This window comes from Dama dama, chromosome 11, assembly GCF_033118175.1.
Source record: "Dama dama isolate Ldn47 chromosome 11, ASM3311817v1, whole genome shotgun sequence".
Taxonomy (NCBI): domain Eukaryota; kingdom Metazoa; phylum Chordata; class Mammalia; order Artiodactyla; family Cervidae; genus Dama; species Dama dama.
The window spans coordinates 24,836,842-24,853,934 of NC_083691.1; positions in this window are offsets into that span (position 1 = coordinate 24,836,842).

Consider the following 17,093-nt stretch of genomic DNA (forward strand, 5'->3'; position numbering starts at 1 on the left):
GGAGTCCGCTTGGAAAAAGCTAATGGTTTACAAAGGCTGATGAGACTACATTTCCATCAAAAGAATTAAGTTGAAATTTAATTCATTAACTATTGGAAATATTAAAAATCAATTATTTTATTAATTTATCCCCAGGATATTTAATTTAAAAAGTAGATATTCACAAAGAGACCTAAGAATAAGACTATTGTATGAAAGATAAAACACCTACATTGAGGAGAATTGCATTGCTCTTACAGTTAACTTTGGAGGGTTTAGAATTAGACATTGGGGGATCATTTATTCTTTATAAGCCCATATTTACTTTAAAACCAAAAACAAATGCAATGATATTCTCCTTAACAACAACAATTACAAAAATACGAATACATGGTCTTTACTTGTTTGATCTTACCCATGTCCTGCATGTGTCTCTCATGGAAGTATTACTAGTTGCTTTTCTTGCTTCTTGATTTCATGTCTGTTATCAGATCCTTTTTAGTTCACGAAATGATTTCAAACTATTCCTTTATTGCTTTTATTTTGTGTTTTCTATTTTGAGGAACTGTTTGTGAAATTTTGGAATTATTTCTTCTTTCAATGATCGGCAGAATTTCCTTGACACAACCATTTTGACCTGGTGTTTTTCATTTTTTGGCCTCACAGCATGACAAGCATATGGGATCTTAGTTCCTTGACCAGGGACGGAACACGTGCCCCCTGCTGTGGAAGCACAGAGTCTTAATCACTGGACCTCCAGGGGATACCCTGGCTAGGTGTTTTTCTATTGTTATTCTTTTCAATTCTATTCAGGTTTTCAATTTCTTCCTAGGTAAATTTGTCTAGGATTTTTTTAATTCTTTCTAAGCTTTAAATATATTGACATGTAATTGTTCACTATATCATCATATTATTTGTTTACTTTCTACAGCATATAATTATGTCCACGTTTTACCCCTAATGATATTTATTTGTACCTTAACTCTCTATTGATCAAAATTGACATTTTTGTGGTCAATTTTATTTTAGTCCAAAAACTGACTTTTGTCTTTATTGATTCTCTCTACTACATTGTCACCTTCAGTTTTTATTAATTTTACCTCATTATTACCAGTTCCTTTGTTGTGCTTTCTTTGGATTTATTCTGTTTTCCCAATTTTTGAAGTTGAATGCTTAGCTCATAATGTTTAATTCTTTAGCCACTTTAGAGTCCATTTTTTTCTTTTCTGGGTGCATTTTTCCTGACATTTTTTCCTAATGTTTTTAGTTACTGGTTTCAAATATAATATGATTTATTTGAGATTTATTAAATCATGCCTTATGGCCTAGTATGTGGTCAGTTTTTCTAAACATCCCAGATGTATTTGAAGAAGTTCCCAATTATTAGGCACAATATTCCACATATGTTCATTAGGACATGATTATTATTTGTAATATTCAAATTTTATGTATACTTACTGATATATTTTGGTCTGAAATCATATACTGAGATAAATAAAATCAATTTCTCCTTTGAATTCTATCAATTTTTATTTATATCTTCTTAAAGGAAACAAGTTTAGAATTATACCTTTCTGAGGAATTGAACCATTTGATGTTTTTGCCTCGAAGTTTTCTGATGTTAATATAGCTAACTCAGTATCTTTTGGGTTGGTTTTTGTCTTTATATCTTTTCCATTCTTTTACTGGTTATTTTTCTGTATCTTAATGTTTTAGGTGAGCTTTAGGTGAGCTATTGGGCTCAATGGTAAAGAATTCACCTGCCAATGCACGAGACATGGGTTCAATCCATGGGTAGGGAAGATCCCCTGGAGAAGGAAATGGCAACCCACTCCAGTATTCTCGCCTGGATAATCTCATGGACAGAGGAGCCTGATAGGCTACAGTTCACAGGGTCACAAAAGAGTCAGACATGACTTGGCAACTAAACAACATTTTCGATATGACACTTGTAGAAACATATAGCCTCACTTTCTGTTAGTTTACCAATCTGATAGATTTTGTCTTTCAAATGGAGAATTAGGCCATTTTCATTGATTTGAATTACTGATGTATTTAGATACATTTTTATTTGAAGATAAAATGCCACCATATTTTGTGTTATCTCTCCAGGTTTTATTTCCCCTTTTCGTGTTAACAGTCATTCTAAAACATTTTAACATGTATTAACATGTACACACAATGAACACAAATGTTAATAAATATCTTTACCCTGTTCTGAATAAAGCGAATGGGCTTCCTTGGTGGTTCAGTACTGCCTGCTAATGCCGAAGACACAGGTTCGATCCCTGGGTCAGGAAGATACACTAGAGAAGGAAATGGCTACCCAGTCCAGTACTCTTGCCTGGATAATCCCATGGACAAAGGAACCAGGAGGACTACAGTCCATGAGGTCAAAAAGAGTCAGACACAACTTAGCGACTAAACAACAACAACAAATAAAACAAGGATGTGACTCAGTTTGATACCTGATTTTGATGGCTATAGAAGCGTACCTCTCAGACCACTGAGTTTGAGGAGCTTAATAGCCTGGAGGTCCCAGCTTCCATACTCAAAAATCCGTTACCGCATATGCACAGAGGTTGTGATCACATGAGATAAGGATACCAAGGCAGGTAGGTCTATTCTTGGATGATATAGGACTCTTGTAAAAAATGACTTTGCTAGTTGGCTCAAGGAGTCAGCCTTGACCTTTTCAAGCTTTTTTTTTAACTGCATATAATTGAAGATTTTTTTCATCTAACACTTCTTTCTTTTACAAGGGTCAGAATTTCATTATGGACTAATGGTTCTACTAGCCTGCACCAGCTTCTCATTTTTCCTCACAGACACTTCCCCTAATAAATCATTTGCATGTCTAATCCTGTTTCGGAGTTTTCTTCTCAGATATCCCAGATTAACAAAAGTGGTACTAGAAGCGATCCAAGAAAACAAGTGGTATGACAGGGATTCAGGGTCAGCTCCCCTACCATCAAGTGGGAAAATAAGACAATGTCCTGGCTGGCAAGTGGGACACATTGTCTCTGGTACAAGACGATAAAGAACCCTAGCTCAGTATTCAGTAGACTCAGCATTAAATTAGTCTAAGAACTCCTATACTGGTCTTGCAACCAAATTCTAGCAGCTTTACTTTTGCTTGTCAATAATATTCCACTCTTTGTTTGTAACTCAGTATTTTTTTTCCTCTGTGCCTGGGTCCTTGCCTTGATAGTCTGCCATTATCCTATTTTTTTTTTCTAACACTGAATTCCCTATTTAGTTCTAGAAAATCTGCTCACAATCCCTGATGATAATACGGTTTCCATTTACTGAGAAGCCTACCTACCATATGTCTGGTGTTATGTTATCTCATTAATCCTCACAACTCTGCCAGTAGTAACTTTACCGCATCTAGAGCTGAGACTCAGAAATATTCAGTGAATGGAGTGATGCTGGAGCTTTACCTGTGTGCCCATTTGATTATGCTCACTCCCAGGAGACAGGTGGAGACCTTAGGGAAAAGTCTTGAACCCTGACTAGTGTGGACACATATAAAGTGTGTCCGACAGACAGAGGCCAATGTTGCCAGAACAAATTTGCAGAGGATATTAGAAAGCTTCTGAAAGAAAATTCACCGGAAGAAAAGAATGAATATGTCGCAGTAAACCCGACTCATAAACAATGAATAAAGATCAGAAGGAAGAGGGAGACCAAGGCAGAGCATGTTAATTGTTATCGAGGCCAGTTGTTTTAGAGACAGGCTGGGAGTGTGCTTCCTGGAGAGTAACAGAACTGTAGACGTTCAACGAAAGAGCTGTCATGATAATTGCTGAAGAATTTGGGAACCAGGCAATCCTGCTTAGGAATTCTACTCACTCCACTGCCCCCAACCAAGCAGTTAAAAAAAATAATACAGAAGGAAGGAGTACTCTCTCATTTTGCAAAATGCATGGGAAAGGGACAGGAAGTTGGGAATGAGCACAGAACGGGTAGGAGCAGAAGTGAAGTTTTCACAAGCCAAGCCCCAACACATTATCAGGGAAATGAACCTGGAAGGACTGGCAGAACCACCTCTCTCTGGGCAACAAGGATGTAGAGAGAGGCAGAATTCCCACTAAAGTGGCATCAGGCAGTAAAAGGTGGGAAAACATTCATTCATTTACTCAACAAATATTTATTGAGGAGTTACTGCTTGCCAGACATTGTGCAAGATCCTTCTGTTGACTGGCAATGAGACAAACAGAAGTGTTTGAGGCTATAACAGATAATGAAAACAAGAGCTGTCTCACTAAATTCAGTATACTTTGACTCCAAAAGCCCTTTTGGAAAATCTCACTTTACCAGGCTTCCTTCTTTGTAAATGTTCTAATTGTAGTCGTCATTGATTTATCCAACAAGTTGTCCTTCTCTTATTGAATTATTGTGTGTGCTCAGTGTCCTAGTCAGACCTACTCTCTGTGACCCCATGAGCTGCAGCCCACCAGGCTCCTCTGTCCATGGGATTTTCCAGGCAAGAATATGGAGTGGGTTGCCATTTCCTCCTCCAAGGGATCTTTCCAATACAGGAATCAAAACTGCACCTGCTGTGTCTCCTCCATTGTAGGTGGATTATTTACCACTGCACCACCTGGGAAGTCATTGAATTATTAGAAATCATTTTTGAAGGAATACTAATCTTTTATTGATTATAGGGATTGAAAATATCCTATTCTTGTCTATTATTTGCCCTTTACGTTTATTTATGGCAGAAGCATTCTCATTCATATGGCAGAAGCAATCACATTCGTTGCTCTGTGATCTAACAACTCTTTCTGTACCTTTTTACAAAACTAACCTCCTTGCCCACAGTGTTTCTCCTTGAAGACTATAGACACAAGACTAGACTTGGGGTTGGGATATCTGGGTTATGGCAAAAGTTTTCTAATATTACTAGCATGTGACCTCAGGTAAGTTTCTTGAGACTGGAAATAAACTCAAAACCATCAGACACTCTGCTGGGCTTCTTATATTTGACATCTGATTTAATCTTTACAACTATTTGCCTATTTTTTAGATAGAGAAATAAAGTGACTTACCCAGTGATGCTCTTAACCAGAAGGGAAAAAGCCTTAATGACAGTCTTGGAAATCAAATTCAAATATGACTTTCAAGTCTATTTTGCTTTCTTCTCGATGTGTATTTGAGGATTCTCATGTGAAAAATCACACACACTCAAAAAAGTAGTAAATAGAACTATGATCCTTAAACCCCTCACTTCTCTGAGATTCCAAGATTAAAAGCATCTAATGGAAACCAGCAACCGTGAGTCACTCTGGAAAGGGACTACTGACTCTAAATCCACTGGCCCTGCACAAGGGAATAATGCACAGTGAACAACAATGGAGTGAGTAGTATCTTGATTTTAAAAACTGTGCAATATTGCCTTTGAACAAGATTCCCTCATAGTAATCAGAGATTATTCATAGAGAGATTACTCATTAATCAGAGACTTCATAGAGACCAGAGTAAGCATTTTTTCTGACAAGCTTTGTGATTGCACTATGAAAAGTACTTGATGTATGGCAGCTATATATTGTTGAAAGTCAGTGCTCACTAAGAACTTTACTTATACCATCTCCTTTAATTTTCCAGAGAAATTCCTGCTATATTTTACTCTCCATTTTAAAGATGATCAAGCTGAGACATAGAGAGGTTATATGGTCCTACAACTAGTAACACCAAAGCCTCTCTCCAAAGCCCCACTCAACAGCATGCAGTCCTGGACTTTCACTTGTTAGAAATCTACACCCAGAATAAAATCACTGCCAAGTGAGGTCCTCTTCTTGTAACAACTTAGTCCTTCATGAAAATTGTTTTTCATATAGTCATTGTTGAAGAATCTCATTAGATCTTCAGTATTCAAGGAGTCTTCTGAGTTAGCAAAGCGAAAGAAAGTATATCAGAGAGAATTATGGGTCTTTCAAAGAATGAAGTCTATAAATAGACTTGTTAAATACCTAAGGAAAACTTTAAAAGCATTTTTATTTCTGATTTTCCCAAAAGGAAACTATGCTGAAATTTTAAGGCTGACATTTACTTGTTGAGCAGTTAAAATTCTTTTACCTTTAAAAGTTAGACTGAAAATTTTGTGCTTTCTCCTTCTCTGTTAAAGTTCCCAAAACTCACTTAATATGAATTCCTATGAAAATTAGAGAATTACATGTTCCATAACGTGGTGGCATTTAAAACTCCCTCATAAACAACTTATCTCTCCTAGGACTTGTGAGTTAATGTAATGTAGAGTGGCTGTGGAAAGCCTCATGGAAAGGTTATACTCCAAGGAATAGGAGGTGAAGAAGAGAACAGTACATCAAGTTTGTGTGCAGTGTAAACTCCAGAAGAGATCCTAATTACATCTACAATTATGCTTGCAGTGGGTTTTCAGAGCCAGGAAGACCATGGGTGTGATGTGACAGCTCGCCTGTATTGTTCACATCCTTCATAATTTATCATTATATTTGAATACTTACCTACACCAAGGTGACCAGATGATAGTTTACGTAAGTACAATTGGTTTTGAACATCCCTCTGAGTAAAGTTTAGATCAAAAAGTGTAGCAACCCACTGTCCTGTGTTTTGCTGCTTATTGCTTAAGTGTATTTGGAACTTTCATTAAGCTATCTTGGAAATTGTCAGAGAATTATTGTAACTTTACCTTATGAACCAGAGTCATAGAATTTCTGAGAAGCTCTGATCCCCTATGACATTTGGTTTTATGTTACTTTTTCTAATTCTGGCTTTAAAAAAAAGGTCTGTTGTGATTCTCCCAAATGCCAAAAGGAGGAAAAACATTTATAGTGATGTTGCATAACATTTACCTTCTAAATATCAAGCTTAGCATATACATAGGGCAATAGGGCATAAAGCATCTTCCTATTACGTGTGTGTGTTTTATATTCTTTTATAAAATGTCATGGAGTGATTTTAATTGCACATTCAAGAAATATTGCCCAAGAAAATATAAAATTTTAAATATAGAAAAGTTGAGCCCTGAACCGAATTCATCCCTCTGGAGTCAAAAACTTTTTAAAATGCAAAAAAGACTAACTCTCAGAGTCATCACTGACTCCTTTCTTCTCCCTCGTCTCCAATATCACTCCATCTCTGGATCTTGTTGATTCTACCTGAGAAACATCCAGTGATCACACACTCTCTTTCTTATCTTCCATTAGGATTATATCAATAGCTTCCTTGCCAGTCTTCTAACCAACTCTTTCAACCACTTTAGTTCATTCTTTCTGTAGTACTACCAGAGTAATCTTAAAATTGATGAGTTTGCATCCCTGACTGATAAAATTTGCCTGTTCCGTATTGCCTATATAATAAAAAAGAAATTACAAAAAGTGCAGTGTCTCACAATGTGTGATCTGCAGAACAACTGTATCAGAATCAAAGGACCTTACTGAAAAAATAAAAATAAGAGTAGTTCCCTGGCCCCAGCCCAAGCTTGCTAAATCCAAATCCTTGGGTCTGAATTCATTAACTTACACTTTAACCTTTTACTCAGAAAGAATAAGTCTCCTGGAGAGAAGAGAAAGCATAAAATACTAGAGAAGTTTTGAAAGCTTTCAGTATCTGTAAATTATGAATAGCTCTTATGTGCACATGCTAAGTCACTTCAGTTATGTCCGACTCTTTGCAACCCCATGAATTGTAGCCCACCAGGCTCCTCTGTTTTGGGGATTTGCCAGACAAGAATACTGGAGTGGGTTGCCATGCCCTCCGCCAGGGGATCTTTCCCACCCAGAGATTGAACCAGCATCTTTTATGTCTCCTGCATTGGCAGGTGGGTTCTTCATCACTAGCGCCACCTGGGAAGCCTAATCTGTCCTATGTCAATTTAATTGTTAGATCAGGAAAAGAATATAGAAGGAAAGAAGGAAAAAATTTCCACCTTCACAATTTACTATTAACCATTTGGAGAATTTAATTTTACTTTAAGATTAATAAATTACAGCGTGTAGTTTTAGTAATCATATAGCTTTTATTTTATGAGAATTATAAAATCTAGTATCTAATTTGATGTAAGCAGATGTAAATATAATAAATAAGAAAAACAACACTTAATCCTGAAATTTATCATGACAGAAAAGGAACTATAATGCCAACACACACATAGGTTGACATGTGTCAAATACATTGACAGTTAAAAAATAATGTAAAACAATCCAAATTTTCAGTATGAATCGTGCCATGTTTTATTTGATTAATTTCAGTAATTTCACAATTAGTGCTTGCAATGTCATTTCTGTACCTGTATGCAATAATTTAAAAGAAAAATGGGTATCAGAAAGAAAATGAAAAGAGTAGTAATAAAGTAAAAGAATACAAGGGTAAAGGAACCAAAAAGTAAACATGAGAAAAAGGAGTACAAAGAATCACCACACAATACCTATGTGTATTCTTTTCAACATACAAAGAAGTTCAAACTTCATAACATCCAAGTTAAGGCAGCAAAATCAAGGCATGATAAATGTTTTCTTATAAGGTACTTGATAGAGCAATTTTGTTAAAGATTAAACAATATCATTTAAATACAGCATGGACTATTGTGTGTATATATATATGCACTAAAGTTAATTTTAAGTATTTTATGTAATAAGAAAGAAAACCAATAGCTCTAGGAAAATAAAATTGATCTCAGGCTCTGAGTTAGTAAATGCTAGTAAATGAGTTAGTAAAATTTCCTCTCCCTTCTGCCTAGCTGGCAGAGTCATTTACCTTCACCAGATTGTGTCTTTTACCTCTCAAAGCTCTTTTAACATTCCATGCTGACCCTTACTGTGCATCGGTGGTCTCTCATAATTATGAGCTATTGTAAAAACAATGAGGACTGCTTGCTTCTAGAGCAACTGAAATGTTTTAAGGTACTTATGTTCCATACATGGTGAAGTTGAGAGATCCTAATGCTTAAACTTCATTAGCTTCAGAGAGAAATCTGCTTCTGATTGGTTGTCATAAAATGTCTCCTCTGACTAAGTATGCAACTAGAGCTCTGGCTATTTTTTATTTTTAGGAACTTTCAACTTTAACAACTAACAATTCTATTGTGTCAACTCATTTGGGTGCTGTCCTTCAATATCAGGCCCTTACTTTGAATATACATGTTTTACATATAAAGAGAGAGAAAGACATAGAGACAGAATTCAAGATATATTTTATCTTTATATAGATTATCTACATTAATAGTTTTATATATGTATGATCATATGTACTATATATATATATAATCTTTAGAGCATTGATTTTCAGAATCTATGCACTCATGGTATCTTTTACATATATTTAGATTATCATTGCACTTCTCATATAGACACTTAGTAATACCAAAAATTAACTCCCTCATCTTTCTTATAATTCATGGTACAGACACAAAAACAAAGAAGAATGTTGAGAATACTTGGCATGAATATTATGCTTCAAATTTTTTCAGCATTTCTAAGTGGTATTATAAAAATCTGTCCTATATTTCAGGTCTTCAATGTGAGAAAGCTCTAAAAACAAAAAGTCAGTCGTATCTATTCCCTTGGGGCCACTGATTTTATCCACATTTTTAAATGTTCACATGAATAAAAATTAGTAATTATATGTACATTTTCAGGAGCTGACATAATGACTATCAGCAAAACACTCCCAAATGATTTTTTCTCATGGTTGGAATACTTGTGATTAAAAATTATTGGGATACATATAATAAAGTACAGAAATGGTATGGACCTAACAGAAGCAGAAGATATTAAGAAGAGGTGTCAAGAATACACAGAACTATACAAAAAAGATTTTCATGACCCAGATAACCACGATGGTGTGATCACTCTCCTAGAGCCAGACATCCTGGAATGTGAGGTCAAGTGGGACTTAGGAAGCATCAATACGAACAAAGCTAGTGGAGGTGACTGAACTCCAGTTGAGCTATTTCAAATCCTAACAGATGATGCTGTTAAAGTGTTGCACTCAATATGCCAACAAAGTCGGAAAACTCAGCAGTGGCAACAGGACTGGAAAAGGTCACTTTTCATTCCAATCCCAAAGAAAGGTAATGCCAAAGAATGTTCAAACTACTGCACAATTGCACTCATCACACACACTAGCAAAGTAATGCTCAAAATTCTCCAAGCCAGGCTTCAACAATACGTGAACTGTGAACTTCCAGATGTTCAAGACTGGATTTAGAAAAAGCAGAGGAACCAGAGATCAGATTGCCAACATCTGTTGGATCATCGAAAAAGCAAGAGAGTTCCAGAAAAACATCTACTTCAGCTTTATTAAATATGCCAAAGTCTTTGACTGTGTGGATCACAACAAACTGTGGGAAATTCTTAAAGAGATGGGAATACCAGACCACCTGACCTGCTTCCTGAGAAATCTGTATGCGGGTCAAGAAGCAACAGTTAGAACTGGACATGGAACAACAGACTGGTTCCAAATTGGTTAAGGAGTATGTCAAGGATGTATTTTATCACCCTGCTTATTTAACTTATATGCAGAGTACATCATGTGAAATGCCGGGCTGGATGAAGCACAAGCTGGAATCAAGATTGCTGGGAGAAATATCAATAACCTCGGATATGCAGATGACACCACCCTTAAGGCAGAAAGCGAAGAAGAACAAAAGATCCTCTTGATGAAAATGAAAGAGGAGATTGAAAAACTTGGCTTCAAACTCAGCATTCAGAAAACTAAGATCATGGTATCCGGTCCCATCACTTCATGGCAAATAGATGGGGAAACAATGGAAACAGTGACAGACTTTATTTTTTTGAGCTCCAAAATCACTGCAGATGGTGACTGCAGCCATGAAATTAAAAGACACTCGCTCCTTGGGAGAAAAGTTATGACCAACCTAGTCAGCATATTAAAAAACAGAGACATTACTTTGCCAACAAAGGTCCATCTAGCCAAAGCTATTGTTCTTCCAGTAGTCATGTATGGATGTGAGAGTTGGACTGTAAAGAAAACTGAGCACCAAAGAATTGATGCTTTTGAACTGTGGTGTTGGAGAAGACTCTTGAGAGTCCCTTGGACTACAAGGAGATCCAACCAGTCCACCCTAAAGGAAATCAATCCTGAATATTCATTGGAAGGACTGATGCTGAAGCTGAAATTCCAATACTTTGGCCACCTGATGTGAAGAACTGATTCACTGGAAAAGACTCTGATGCTGGGAAAGATTGAAGGCAGGAGGAGAAGGAGATGACAGAGGATGAGATGGTTGGATGTCATTACTGACTCGATGGACATGAGTTTGAGTAAACTCTGGGAGTTGGTGATGGACAGGGAAGCCTGGCGTGCTGCAGTCCATGGGTTTGCAAAGAGTCAGACACGACTGAGCGACTGAACTGAGCTGTAAAGGATGTGTGTAAAGCCCTATAAATTCATCAATTATTCCCATTCCCCTCATCAGTTAGTAATGGAGTATTAAAATGAATCCTGAAAACATAATATGACCAAAGTATGTGTAGGAACAGAACTGAAGTGATCAGATGCTCTTCTCCAAGTTCTTAAAAATATGAGATCTATAATAAACAGAAGAGTAGGAACTTCCCACATCAACTGCTAATGAACAGTCTGTGATGCTACTGATTACTTCCCCAGTGATCACTCACTGGAAAAACATTTCAGTGCTAAATAATGTTGTGCTTTGTTTTCGCAAAACACTAACAAATTGCATGATCATATTCCTTTCACAACTAAAAGGAGCTCTGGACATTGTAGCTCTGGACAAACAATGCTAAGACATTAAGACATAACAGAGCTCACTTGGAGGTTTAGTTGAAGAAAATATCACCATGAAAGATTTTCATTTTACCCTGCTGGCTTTAATAAGTACATAGCAAAGTGTCAAGATCTACTATCTTAAGTTCAATCTTTCTATAATAATAGGTTTCTTGTTATTAATTTGTATTTTCTCCCTAGACACAGGGATCTGTGATCCACTTTATTCTCTTGAGTCCATACCCATGCTGACAAGCAATAGAAAGCTACTTATAAAGGTATGAGACTCTTTAGACATGTGGCAACCCTAAACTAATCTTAAAAATAAACAATCAATCCTGTGTAAAGGCTGTCCCAAACTTCCAGAGCTGGTCCACATGTGAGACCAACACTATCCAAGGAGGGAACATTCAACAACCTACATGTTTGTCAGCAGGAAACCGTGCTTCTAACTACATTTTTTTCTGATTAGATTCTGACTGGGCTCCATAAATCTAGTTCTGTTCCTGCCTTCATATATTGCCCTGGAATTCTCTGTTGTCTAGAAGCTTAAAAAAAAAGAGGAAGCAGAAGACATGTTTAAATCCCAACAACTGTTCTGATAAACCTTTTCTTTCAGGAACTGATCTGACTACTTTCGCATTGAAAAATACATCCTCACTTGAGAACTGTCACACAAATGAACAGAATTATCATTCCACTCTTTTCCATCACTTACGTAAAAGACTCGATCTACAAATGCCCCAAAATCAAAAGTATCAGTGTGTTTCAGTGAGTATTCTAACTGCTGCCCTGGTTTGGTCACAGAGCGTCAAGTATAAAAGGAAAGAATTTATTCTTAAGGACTGCATAGAAACTAAACCACACAAGAATTGTACACCTGCAGTTAGTTACTGCTACTATAATCTTTTCTATGGCAAAGAGACAGCGACAACACATTCCTTAAATATTTCTAAATGTTAGGCCTGCTCTCCATGGCACATAGTACTGAAAGAGAAATTGCCGTGATAAGCATCTTTCTCCTGAGGTGACAGTCTAACACCTGCAGGGGAATATTTCCTTCCCTAAATATTCTGGGTATGATACTGGTGAGAATTAATATTTGCAAAATTCGTAGTTTCTCACATAGCCCCAGAGAAATAAGGGAGTACCTAAGCTATATTTAGTGACTGTTATCTCTGAAATTTTTTTATCATAGGAGTGATAAAATGGTTTTAGAAAAGAAGTATTAGTAACCATATCCAACATTGCACTAAAAATGTGACCCTGGAAAGTAGATCACAACTCTGTTTCTCTATAAAATTTGAAGTTTTAAGGACTTTGCAATGCATTAGCTACCAAGGACCCACAAGGGAAAGTTCCCACCCTCCATGTGAAGTACCTGAGGTGAAACGATTTCAGAGCATAGCATATCCAGCCCATGGGGTTAGTTGCTCCAGCACCCAACCAACCTTTTAAAACAAAAGAATAATGCCAGGACTGCTTCTTTAAACGTGTTCTCCACTGAGAGTACGCACAGGCATGCTGGGTCAGCTCAGTTGTGTATAACTCTTTGCAACCCCATGGACTATAGCCCACCAGCCCCCTCTGTCCATGGAATTCTCCAGGAAAGAATACTGGAGTGGGTTGCCTTGCCCTCCTCCGCAGGATCTTTCCAACCCAGGGATCAAACTCATGTCTCTTATGTCTTCTGCATTGGCTGGCGGGTTCTTTACCATTAGTGCCACCTGGGAAGCCCCTCCACTGAGAGAGTGACTTGAAATTTCACCTTAAGCATCAAAAGGGTGTATGTTCATTCCTTGAAGGAATCCCTCCAACTGTATTCCTGTCCATTTAAAGTGTATCTGTGATTTACCAAGCCCCATGTGAAGGGAATTTGGTAAGTCACATAATGCTGAGGATAAGAACCTATTTATATCAGCTAATAGCCTTGCAGGAATTTAGAAAATACATAATAAAATAAATAGGACCATACTGATTTACATGTAAAAGCAATGTTTATGAAATGCTAAGCAATGTGTATCCTTGAAAGGACGCATCACAACTTTCCCACTGGGATGTTAAGCACTGTACTGCAATGAAAAATTTAAGGGAGACTACACAGATCCACAGCTAAAATGGAGTGTTGACTGCAGATGAAAAAGAAAAATTATAAATGTACAACATTCAATGACTCAGGATTCTCTTTGTAAAAACTCTCTGTGCCTCTTCCACATTTTAAGTGGCAATTTTGTTAGGCCACCTCTTTCTTTCCCCTCTTGGGGCTTGGTAATGATATCACAGTGATATTGCAGTGCTAAGATTTGCAATTGCATGTGCTCCTAAATACTGGTTTTAGAAATCTCAAAAATAGAAGAAAGAGAAAATGTTTCTCCCTACAGATGCAGAAAAAAATATTTTTCTCCCTCATACAGTTAGTTCTGATAAAATCGTCAATGGAGACCATCTACAAAAGTATCGAACTTGTACATCTATCAAATATATGTGAATAAGTATAATCTGTTGTATGTTAGGCTATTGAGACTGTCTGTCCTTAGAAGTGTTATTTGTACAAAGAAGTCTTTTGGGATACCTGGACTTTAAAGGTTATTGCTCTGCCCTGAGAAATTTAACCTGTTAAACCCAGGTTTGTGATTCTGATTGTCAGTATTTCAATGAGTATTTGCCCTGGTAATAATATTCAAATTGGCATCCCTGGGACTTCTGTGGTGGTCCAGTGGTTAAGACTCCACACTTCCACTGCAGGGGGCATCGGTTCCATTCCTGGTCTGGGAACCAAGATACCACATGCCGCAAAAAAACAGAAAAAAAAAAAAGTGGCATCTTGTTTCCTGAAGGTATAAATCACTGTGAGGCTGCATGGCACGGGGGCAACTGTGAGGAGATACCCCACATCCAAGGGCAGAGAAGCCCCAGCAAGATGGTAGGCACTAGATTGGCGGCTGCCTGACTCTTGAGCAACTGTGAGGAGATACCCATGTACAAGAACAAAGGAGAAGACCCCGGCAAGACAGTAGCAGGGGAGAAATCACATTTAGAATCAAACCCCATTTCCGCCAGAGATGCTCAGAGGGCTCAAACAAACCTTGTACGCACCAGGACCCAGAGACCCCACAGAGACTGAGACAGAACTGTGTTTGAATGTCTCCTGGGGAGGTACAGGTCAGCAGTGGACTGCCGCAGGGGCAGCGGCTCTGGGTGCAGCAGATCTGGATATGGCATAAGCCCTCTTGGAGGAGGTTGCCATTAACCCTACTATGGAGCCACCAGAACTTATACAGGACTGGGAAACAAACTCTTGGCGGACACAAACAGAACCTTGTGTGCACCAGGACCCAAGAAAAGGAGCAGAGACCCCACAAGAGACTGACCCAGACTTGTCCAGGAGTCTCCGGTGGAGGCATGGGTTGGCAGTGGCCTGCTGCAGGGCTGGGGGCACATGCATGAGACCTTTTGAAGGAAGCTGCCATTATCTTCATTACCTCCGCCATACTTTGGCCCCAGGTAAATAACAGGGAGAGAACACAGTCCCTCAACACATCAACAGAAAATTGGATTAAAGATTTACTGAACATGGCCCCTATCAGAACAAGGCCCAATTTCCCCCTCAGTCAGTCTCTCCCAGAAGGAAATTTCCATAAGCCTCTTACCCTTCTCCATCAAAGGGAAGACAGACTGAAAACCACAATCACAGGAAACTAACCAATCTGATTACATGGACCACAGCCTTGTCTTAACTCAATGAAACTATGAGCCAGGCCATGTAGGGACACCCAAGACGGACGGGTCATGGTGGAGAGTTCTGACAAAATGTGGTCCATTGGAGAAGGGAATGGCAAACCACTTCAATATTCTTGTCTTGAGAATCCCATGAACAGTATGAAAAGGCAAAAAGATAGGACACTGAAAGATGAACTCCCCAGGTCAGTAGGTGGCCAGTATGCTACTGGAGAGCAGTGGAGAAATAACTCCAGGAAGAATGCAGAGATGGAGCCAAAGCAAAAACAACACTCACTTGTGGCTGAGCAAGGTCCGATGCTGTAAAGAGCAATATTGCATAGGAACCTGAAATGTTAGGTCCATGAATCAAGGCAAATTCGAAGTGGTCAAACAAGAGATGTCAAGAGTGAACACCGACATTTTAGGAATCAGAGAAATAAAATGGACTGGAATGGGTGAATTTAATTAAGATGACCATTATATCTACTACTGTGGGCAAGAATCCCTTAGAAGAAATGGAGTAGCCATCATAGTCAACAGAAGAGTCCAAAATGCAGTACTTGAATGCAGTCTCAAAAATGACAGAATGATCTCTGTTCATTTCCAGGGCAAACCATTCAATATCACTTCAATCCAAGTCTATGCCCTAACCCGTAATGCTGAAGAAGCTGAAGTTGAACAGTTCTATGAAGATCTACAAGACCTTCTAGAACTAACACCCAAAAAAGATGTCCTTTTCATTATAGGGGACTGGAATGCAAAAGTAGGAAGTCAAGAAATAACTGGAGTAACAGGCAAATTTGGCCTTGGAGTACGGAATGAAGCAGGGCAAAGGCTAATAGAGTTTTGCCAAGAGAATGCACTGGTCATAATAAACACCCTCTTCCAACAGCACAAGAGAAGACTCTACACATGGACATCACCAGATGGTCAATTCTGAAATCAGATTGATTATATTCTTTGCAGTCAAAGATGGAGAAGCTCTATACAGTCAGCAAAAACAAGACTGGGAGCTGACTATGGCTCAGAACATGAACTCTTTATTGCAAAATTCACACTTAAATTGAAGAGAGTAGGGAAAACTACTAGACCACTCAGGTATGATGTAAATCAAATCCCTTACAATTATACATTGGAAGTGACAAATAGATTCAAGGGATTAGATATGATAGACAGAGTGCCTGAAGAACTATGGATGGAGGTTCGTGACATTGTACAGGAGACAGGGATCAAGATCATCCCCAAGGAAAAGAAATGCAAATGTCTACGAAGGCCTTACAAATAGCTGTGAATAGAAGAGAAGCAAAAGGAAAAAGAGAAAAGGAAAGATATACCCATTTGAATGCAGAGTTCCAAAGAATAGCAAGGAGAGATAAGAAAGCTTTCCTCAGTGATCAGTGCAAAGAAATAGAGGAAAACAATAGAATGGGAAAGTCTAGAGATCTCTTCAAGAAAATTAGAGATACCAAGGGAATATTTCATGCAAAGATGGGCAAAATGAAGGACAGAAATGGTATGGACCTAACAGAAGCAGAAGATATTAAGAAGAGGTACACAGAATACACAAAAGCACTATACAAAAAAGATCTTCATGACCCAGATAACAACGATGTTGTGATCACCAACCTAGAGCCAGACATCCTGGTATTTGAAGTCAAGTA